This window comes from Zingiber officinale, chromosome 5B, assembly GCF_018446385.1.
Source record: "Zingiber officinale cultivar Zhangliang chromosome 5B, Zo_v1.1, whole genome shotgun sequence".
NCBI classification, from domain to species: Eukaryota; Viridiplantae; Streptophyta; class Magnoliopsida; order Zingiberales; family Zingiberaceae; genus Zingiber; species Zingiber officinale.
Genome location: NC_055995.1, coordinates 71,513,595 through 71,523,881, shown reverse-complemented (window position 1 = coordinate 71,523,881; position 10,287 = coordinate 71,513,595). Strand labels below are relative to the sequence as shown.

Genomic DNA, 10,287 nt, shown 5'->3' with positions numbered 1-10,287 from the left:
AAAAGACTGACAACCCTCTCAACTACAAGGGAGACGATAGTCGTCAGTATGCCATGAATGATGAACATGATGATATATATATATAATCATGATACGGACACCGTCATCATCCATGCAACTCTAAATCCACCTAAGTGTCCCACAACATGAGTATAATCATCATGATACCTCCATATATCCCACCAAACATATGTATATAACTACACATGTATAGTCAACCAAAAATCTCCAATAACCTCAACAGACACACCTACACAACCCCACGTGTACAATCAACATGTATCCTCCAGTAAAAACACATCAAATACGTATATAAACCACGGACATACAATCAACACAACTCCAATCATCACACCGGACAGAAGTATACACGACATACGGATGGACAAGCCTCATATGAATACCACCAACGAAGTAACCCCTACCATACATACTCTACATGTACACAAATACCACAGAGTATAGATAATCCAAAGTGTAGACTGTATAAGAATTAAATAGATCATCACAAGGGTCAAGCATCGGTATCAAGCAGGAAAGCAACAAACGAACACGATATAAGATAAAGCATCCTAAACCATCACATAAAACCATGCACTAAGCTCAATAAAATCTACATAGAGGCAAGGAAGAAATACCCGCCTTTATCTGTCGATCGTGCCAAATAATCCCGCGTCGAGGCACTCATCCTGAATCCAAGTCCTGTGATCACATAATATATATTTAGCTAATTACATAGGTAGCAAATAGCTAAATAAACTTCCCAATCTAATTAGGGAAAACCCTAATCGAAGTAACTTATCTAATTCCTTAATTCAACTCCTTCTAGATCCAAACATAATCCACAATCTATTAATCAATCCAAAACTCACTAATCCAAACTCATCATAAATCCACAACAACCTAACATCATCATCTACAACTAACCAAACCACCACATCTGATAATCCAACCAACAACCAATCCAATGATCCTAAGAATGATCACATAACACTCTACATCAACCGATCATCATATCCACAAATTTCCACCCAATACAAACCTCAATCAATCACAAACTCCAACATGATTCACCTCTAGATTCTCACTCATATCCATAATTTCCAACCTCACATCCCTAATCTAATATCCACATGGAAGCAACAATACTTGCTAACATATCTCAACAAAACAAACCCTATCATCCTGTAAGAACCAGGTTTAGCAACACACTACTGAATCCAACAGAAAAACCTAAATGGAAGTCATTTACCTTGAGGTTTGGCAGCATATTCAACAGCTCACAGCACCATAATCCCTTGCCAACAGCCACCAAGAGCCTCCACTACACCAATTCTTTCCAAGATTAACCCCGAACCTAGATGTAGAGTATCTATTTTGCTGCAACTCTAACAAATATAGACCTTACTCACCTCCATTGATCCCTAATCCTCCCACCGAGACCTCAACAGCTGCAAGAAGTGAAGGGGCAGTGATATGCTCACGAAGAATCCACCAAGAAGCTGATCTGATGCCTCCTACAAGTCCAGCATCAGGAAGAACATCACAAACAAACCCAATTACATGAGAAACCTTGAATTCACAGCACTTCCTGACACTTCCTTACCTAAATTATGCTTTGGCAGTCCATCCACTCTTGGATCAGGATCCAATCAACACCAATGAGAAGGAGGAACCGGAATCCAGTGAAGTGGACCTCCCTGATCCAAGATCCGATGACAAGAAGGCACTGGACATCCACAAGAGGCAACTAGGGCTCGAATCTCCCCTCCCTCGTCGGGCTCTAGCCTTGTCGTGCCCTCGCCACTTGATCACCGTCGATCGCGCGTAAGGAATGGCCGAGAGGCCGAGAAGGTGGTCGGTCCTCCAGAGATGGATGATACCGTTGAGATCCGGCGCTCTCCCTCAGGCGACTTGGCGAGAATAGGTTTGTCGGGGGAGAATCTCTTCGTCGATGTCGGGTTCATCCGCGCGAGAAAGGAAGGAAGAAGAGAGGAAGATCGGTTGCCACTTCCCTCCTTAACACTCAAGGGTTGCCCTGCGCCGGCGACGTTGAGAGAAGAGGAGAGGAGAATCGCCGACGCTGGTGAGGCTCGGGACGAAGAGAGCTCGCGCGCATGAAGGGGGAAGAAATCGGGAGGAAGGGGAATGGTTCGGAAATTAAACCTAGGTAAAGAATTTATACTTAGGTAATTTAGATTAAATGAAATTAATCCACTCCCTTTTTAAGGGTATTCCAAACAGGCCTCCAACTAGCCCCGAATCCGTCCCCTCAAAACTCGTCGTACGAGCTCCGAAAAATTCCCAGAAAATTTCTAAAAACTCCGGAAAAATCCAATAAGATTTTCCGTTCAATAATATTTATTATTTAATTTTACGATATCTTGCAAAAATTATTTTAAAAACCTTTTAAAAATCCTTTACAAATTATTTAAAAATTATTTTAAAAACCTTTTAAAAATCTTTTAAAAATTATTTAAAAAATAATAATTTAAAAATCCTTTAAAAATTATTTAAATTAAAATAATTATTTCAAAAAATATAATTAATTTGGTATTATAATTAATTTTTAAAATAATAATTAATTTCAAAATCTCACTTCATATTATAATTAATTTCTAAATTATTTCTTAAAATGTTAATTATTTGTAAGTATAAATCATAATAATTTCAAAATTCAAAATCATTATTTACAAAATAATAATTTTAAAATCCTAATTAATTTTCAAATCATTTTCAAAATCTTAATCTTAATTAATTTTTAAATCATATTTGATTCAAAATCTTAATTTTAATTATTTTTCAAATCAAATTTGATTCAAAATCTTAATAAGAATTAATTTTTAAATTATATTCATTGTCTTAATGATAATTAATTTTTAAATATTAATTAATTTTCAAATCATATTTGATTCAAAATCTTAATAATAATTAATTTTGAAATTATATTCAGAGTTTTAATGATAATTAATTTTTAAATCTTAATTAATTTTCAAATCATAAGTTCAAATTATAATTTAAAACTCAATTTTCAAAATATTTATAATTGTAAATGTTTACTCATTTGAAATTCAAACTCAAACTTATTATAAATATCAATTACAATTTAAAACAATAACACCTTCGTCCCACACTCACTCATAAGCTGAACTTACTTGATAACTTAGAATGAGTGAGATGGTAAATTAGGAAAATAATTACCTTTAAATACATGCTTCGACTATAGCCATTAATTAAGGGGGAGTGAAATTTTTTTTCCAAGTTAGTTTTTTCTTTAAAATAAAAATTGTTTTTGACTTAACTTCAAAATTAAAAACTATTTTTGACTTTTCTTAAAAAAATACAGATTATTTTTGACTTGGCTTTAAAATTGAAATTATTTGTGACCTGGCTTTAAAATTAAAACTTTTCTAGAAGCTAAATGTTTTCAAAACTAAGTACTTAAGCTAAGCTTTTATGTAAATCCTTTTTACGTGAAGTACTTAAACTAAAATCAAGAAAATCTTTTAAAAGTCAAGTTTTTATCAATACTTTTAATCATCTTAAGAGTTCAGTTTATCAAACAGCAATTATTTTCAAAAGCTAAAGTTTAGCCAAATTTTTGTTGAAATTAAGCTAAGTAGTTTCAAAAATATTTTTTTCAAAAGCCTTTCAAATTTAGCTAAATATTTTTTCAAAAGCCTTTCAAATTTAGCTAAGTACTTTTCAAAAGAATTTCAAATTTAGCTAAGTATTTTCAAATTTAGCTAAATATTTAGCTAAGTATTTTTCGAAGCATTTTTTAAATTTTAGCTAAGTGTTTCTTAAAATAATTATTTTCAAATGCTAAATTTTGCTAAGTTTTTGTTGAAAGTGCTAAGTATTTTCCAAAGTATTTTCAAAATAATTCTTTTTGAAAAGCTAAGTCTTTTTAAGGCAAAATACTTGACAAAACTATTATTTTCAAAAGTTTAGCTAAGTCTTTGATAAAAGTATTTTAAAAGCAAAAAAAGAAAATATGAAAGTTCCAAAACTTATGCTTATCTAAGTTTTGTTGAGAAAGTTAAGCATTTCTAAATTGGCTAAGTATTTTTAAAACTTCATTCATCTAAGTGCTACTCTTCAGGGGGGCTTAAAGTTAAATAGAATAAATATTTTTTCTCTCTTCTTAGTGCTCTTTTTGATTTATGTCATGGGGGAGAAAAAAGTCAAAGTTTCAAAGTTAAGAATTAAAAAGTTAAGAATTAAGAACTTAAAGATAATGAATGAAAGGGGGAGTATAAGGTGTTGTTTTGAAATTATTTCATTTATGCTCATGTTTATGTTTTTGCATTTACTGTTATATTTTTTTACTTAACTTTGAACCGTGTTGCCATAATAAAAAAGGGGAGATTGTTAGAGTAGGAAGCATCCGACGATTGAACCTATGTTTTGATTATGTCAAAGGGTTCAAGTTAAGTTGTTTTGTTATTTAATGTGCTTGAATGAGCTTTGCAAGAAAGCCCTAAGTGTTCTTAGACAAAAGTCCTAGCTGCGCTTAGGCAGGTGAAAAACCCTAGGGGGTGGTAACCCTAGGTGGTGGAAAATCCTAAGGGGCGGTAACCTTAGGTCCTAGGGGATGGTAACTCTAGGTGGAGAAAAACCCCTGAGAGGTGGCAACCTTAGGTCCAGGGGGCGGTAACCCTATGTGGAGGAAAATCCTAAGGGGAGTAACCTTAGGTCCTAGGGGGAGGTAACCCTAGGTGGTGAAAACCCTTAGGGGGTGGTAACCCTAGGCAGAAAGTCCAGTCGGTCTGGAGGACCAAACTAGCATCAGGTATGCTCTCCTGAGTGGAGTAGGTGAGGATGCGTTTCCCGCGGAGGGAATAGTAGGCGTCGGTTCGACCTAGGATTTCCGACCGAAAATTTGAAGTCAGAATCGGACAATCTAGTGACTGTCAGAATCGGACAGTCCAGTGACTGTCAGATGTTCTTGTTTGTAACACCCGTAAATTTCCTTTCCTATGAAAAGAACAAAAAGAAATAGAAGATGAGAAAAGAAATAAAAATATATTCATGAATGGCCCGGGCTAGGATTTGAACCCGAGACCTCTTAGTTGAGATTGGTTTAAGTAGTCATTAGGTGGTGGTAAAGAATCACATGAGTAATATGAAATAATTTATTATATGTAGATTATATGTGAAGAGATGCTTCAACTTTCACTTAGTATTAAAGGGGATGGATGAGATCAAAACCTAATTTTCATTTCCTCTTCTCCTCTAGCCGAAATTTCTCCTTCCTCCTTTCAAGTTTCGGCCAAGAACCCTAGTGCTCCAAGTCTTAAGGCTTTTCAAGGGGAGAATCTAATGGGAGGGTCTCTCCCAAGGAGGTAGTTCGCGCGAGGAAGGGTGTCTTGGAGATTAAAACGTGCAAGAGAGGATTGTCTTCGCTACACCTTATAATAGTAAGATCTAGTGAAAGATGTAAGTACTACTCATCTGCAGTATAAGTTGCTTCGATAATGCATGTTGGGTTATCATATTTTTATGCATGTAAAGAAGATATCATATTTTTATGCATGTAAGGAAGATGTTTTGTTTTATGCATGCTAAAGGAGATGCATGATATGATATATAAGATATCCTCAAAAGTTTTGGCAGCAAGAGCATGTTTAGAGTATCTTGAACTGCTTCCCATTTAGTTTGGGGCTAAGAAGCGCATTCAAGTGCTTTAAAGTACTTCCCTATAGGGGTGAGGGGATTAAGCGCACATAAGGTGTTTGTTTAAATGACAAACAAGTGCAAGTACAAGAAAGTTATATTTAAAAGAAAGTATTTTACTTTAAAATGACATGTACTGGACACAAGGTCCATGGGTGGGCTCCTAGTTCGCTCCTAGGCCCTAGATTGCCTAGTAGTACCTTAATAGGTTCGGGATTAGCTACCTCGGATCTTATTAAGGACGCGCGCAAAGTGGTACAATGTCGGATCCAAGCAAGTTATTATTATTTTCACTAGTTATGTAATATAAAGATTTCAAAATTCATTGGTTGTCATAGTAGAAGCCTTCCTAAGTTTGAGAACTTGAGTTATAAAGTGCAGCATTGATAAAACCTATAATATGTCAAGATTCCTATTTTCATTATATTACTAGCATGGTTTGAGTTGATGTTTTGCATGATCAACCTATTTAAAAATGCATGCCATCTATATAACTTTGATTTATGCGTTTTGGCATGAATTACGGTCAAGAGTAAGTTTTGTGCTTTCCGCAAGCAGTTTTAAAAGCATGTTCTCTTTAAATGCATCATTTTGTGAGTAGATGGTACTTACTAAGCATTTGCTTATAGATTTGCATTTCCTTATACTGCATATAAAGGTAAAGGATAGCTCGAGTAGGAGGAGGTAGCAGGAGCGTGCATTGTGTGTGTGTGATGGAACAATGGAAGAAGATTTGGGAACTTGTAAACATCCGAATATGTTAGAACTGATGATAAAGTATCTTTCTCCTTTCCGCTTTACATGAAATGTTGTCATTAGTTGTTTAGGATAAATTTATCAGTTTGGTAGTAATTGGAGTGACAATGATAAGTACAAAGGGGAGGACAAACCTTTTTTTAGAGCGGGGTGTGACCTTCGCACGGCCCGTGTCACGGCCGTGCGGATTCACACGACCCCCTACCTCTTCCTCTCGGCCAAGGTGACATGGACGTGTGGATTTACACGACCGTGCACCTCTTCCTCTCGGCTAAGGGGACACAACCGTGCACCCCTTCCTCTCTGCCAAGGTGACACGGCCATGTTGATTCACACGGCCATGCACTTCTTCCCTTCAGCCAGGGGGACACGGCCGTGTACCTCTCTCTCTCGGCCAAGGGGACATGGCCGTGTGGATTCACACGATAGTGCAGCTTCGCTTGGCTCCAGGTCATGTCCTATCAGTCGAACAAGTTACAGTAGACATATGGGCTGAGCAGTACATAATTTGTAAGAATGACAAAATTTAAGATGTACAGCTAAGGGTAACGTCTGTACCATATGAGGTAAGGTTAGAAGGTCGGACATTACAATTTGATATCAAAGCAAGTTTCATCCTTCTGTCACACACATCGAGCATTGATCTTGCAGCTTCCAAGTAAGAAAGTACCTTCGCATAACTTTTACGCATTTATTTCTATTATGATTAGTAAGAATTATTGTTAAGATTAAGCATGCTTATACATGAAAGTGCTAATAAGTGCTAATGATAGCAAGTAAGAATGAGAGCATGCTTATACATGAAAGTGCTAATAAGTGCTAATGATAGCAAGTAAGAATGAGAGCATGCTTATACATGAAAGTGCTAATAAGTGCTAATGATAGCAAGTAAGAATGAGAGCATGCTTATACATGAAAGTACTACTAATAGCAAGTAGGAATGAGGATGGGCTGACGCATTGTCTCACTGGTTGGTTTGTGAATATGTAGATGGCCAGAGGACAGCCTGCTAGACAGCCAAGAGTTAATGAACCTCAACTAAAGACGAATGAGTCTGCACCACCGCCCAACCTTTTGGAACTAGTAGCTCAGCTGCAGAGACAATTGGCGGAGCAGCAGCAGGTTATTGCCACCCTAACTACTAACCAGCAAGCTCCTCCTGTAGTCCCACCGGAAGCCAATATGGTGGCACCTATTACGGCCGAAGTTCCATCAATTACACCTGTAGCCCCAGCAAAGGTAGTGAGGCAAGAAGCATACCTCATCCAGTGGCAGAAACTGAAACCAGAGAATTTTTCTGACACCAATGAACCATAGGATGCTCAGGCATGGTTCAAAACCCTAGAGAGTATAATGGAGCTACTGGACTGACCGGAGGTAGAAAAGATAAAGTGTACCTCCTTCTGCCTCACTGGTGATGCAAGAATGTGGTGGGAACAGATCAAGGCAAAAAGAATAGTGAATCAAATGACCTGGTCTGACTTTGAGACTGAGTTCTTCGAGGAGTTCTTCCATATGTGAGTCACGAACAAACATTACGACGAATTCATGGAATTCTGGCAAGGAAGTTTATCAGTTGACAAAGCCGTGAAGAAATTCAATAGGCTGGCTCGCCTATGCCCCGAACTGGTCAGCATAGAACGAGAAAGGGCAAGACTAATGCTCAAGATGTTGAGGCCAGAGATAGCTCTGAATGTAGCTGGCAGAATAAATAGATCGCAGACTGCAGAAGAGCTGATTAGTAGTGCCCTGATCATGGAGCATTACCTGAACAGCATCAAGCAGCAGAAACTAATACAGATTGAGAATAAAAGTCAAGAGAGTTCTGGCACTCAGAAAACTCAGGGCCAAGGTCTAACCTGGAAGGGGAGCTCCAAGAGAAAGCAGTGGAGCAATAAAAAGGGAGGATCCGTAAGCAAGCAGCCCAAGTATGCTACGTGTTCCACATGCGGAAAGATGCATCCTGGAATCTGTCGCAAGGGCACTAGTGGCTATTATACGTGCGGTCAAGAGGGGCATATGGCCAAGAATTGCTCGACCAAGATCAACCTACCTCCGGTACAACCTGTTCAGTAAGGAGGCAAGCAGACACAGCTACACCAGTGCAGGCCACGTTGGAGGGTCCTCATATTAGCCAAGGAAGACTGGAGGCCCCACCGAGTTCTACAAATGCTTGAGTTTTCTCCCTTACCAGAGAGGAGGTAGCAAATGCCTCTACTATTATCATAGGTCATATACGCATTTTTTGTCAATATGCAACTGTGCTATTTGATACAAGGGCAACTCATTCGTTTGCCTCTATAGTATTTGCTGAAAGAATAGGTATACCCCCGAAGGTCCTAAGCGGACAATTCTTGATGACACTACCCTTAGGAGAGATAATGACGTCTACGCACTGGCTACAAGCTGTGCCAGTCAAAATTTTAGACAAAGAATTGTACAGTGATCTGATAATACTGAACATGTCTGATTATGATGTTATTTTTAGGATGGACTTTCTGAGCAAGATTGGTGCTTCCATCAAGTGTTGTAAGCGAAGAGTCCTATTTCAACGCAAGGCGGAGTCTAAGTTTGAGTTCATTGGAGAATCAAAGAAGAGAACCCAAAAATTCTTATCAACCATGGAAGCTCAGAAAATGTTAGTCGATGGATGTGCTGGGTTTCTAGCTCATTTGGTTAATACCCAACAAGAAAGAGACCAAAAGCTAGAGGAAGTTAGAGTCTTATGTGACTACCCAGAAGTATTTCTGGATGAGTTGCCAGACTTAGCTCCGGATAGGGAAATTGAATTTGAGATTGAACTCATCCCTGGTACCCATCCAATCTCAAAGGCACCCTACCGCATGGCTCCGGCAGAATTGAAAGAACTTCAGGGACAACTACAGGAGCTTCTTGACAAGGGTTTTATTCGCCCTAGTCACTCTCCATGGGGAACTCCAATGTTGTTTGTAAAGAGGAAGGACGGGTCCATGCGAATGTGTGTGGACTACCGAGCGCTGAACAAAGTAACCATCAAAAATAAGTATCCCCTACTAAGAATTGATGATCTATTTGATCAGTTAAAAGGAGCCACAGTCTTTTCCAAGGTAGATTTACGGTCCGGATATCATCAAGTGAAAGTGAAAGCGGATGATGTACTGAAGATGGCATTTCGAACGAGTTATGGGCACTACAAGTTTGTAGTTATGCCTTTTGGAGTGGCGAACGCTCCTGCTACGTTTATGGATCTGGTGAACAGAGTATTCGAAGCATATCTGGACAAGTTCATAATCGTCTTCATAGATGATATCCTTATATACTCTAGAACTCAGGAAGAACATCCTGAACATCTGAGGACAGTACTACAGATTCTTCAGCAGAGCCAGTTGTACGCAAAGTTCTCCAAGTGTGAGTTCTGGCTCGAGCAAGTGTCCTTCCTAGGTCACATTATTTCCAAGGATGGGGTTATGGTGGACCCGACAAAAATAGCTATGAGTAACTGGAATAGACCCAAGAATGTTAGTGAAATCAGGAGTTTCCTTGGGTTAGCAGGCTATTATAGGAAATTTGTAGAGAACTTCTCAAGGATCGCCTCCCCACTGACAGTACTTACCAGAAAGAACAAAAAATTTGAGTGGACAGAGGATTGTGAGAAGAGTTTCACTGTACTGAAAAGGAGACAGACCAACGCTCCAATCCTGACTCTTCCAGAGACTAACGAAGGCTTCGATATTTACAGTGATGCTTCTAAATTGGGACTCGGGGATGTACTGATGTAGAATGGCAAAGTCATTGCCTATGCCTCGAGACAACTCAAGGATTATGAGAAGAACTATCCTACTCATGACCTTGAGTTAGCAGCGGTAGTCTTCT

General features: G+C 38.3%; 1 long non-coding RNA gene across 1 annotated transcript; it reads right to left on the bottom strand.

The window, feature by feature from the left end:
* Positions 1-1,251: 1,251 nt before the first annotated feature.
* On the bottom strand, positions 1,252-1,635 carry LOC121987474. Its single transcript, XR_006113611.1, has 3 exons — positions 1,607-1,635; positions 1,413-1,517; positions 1,252-1,324 (listed from the first exon to the last, which is right to left on the bottom strand). It is a non-coding gene; the product is annotated as an uncharacterized LOC121987474 (long non-coding RNA).
* Positions 1,636-10,287: the final 8,652 nt, after the last annotated feature.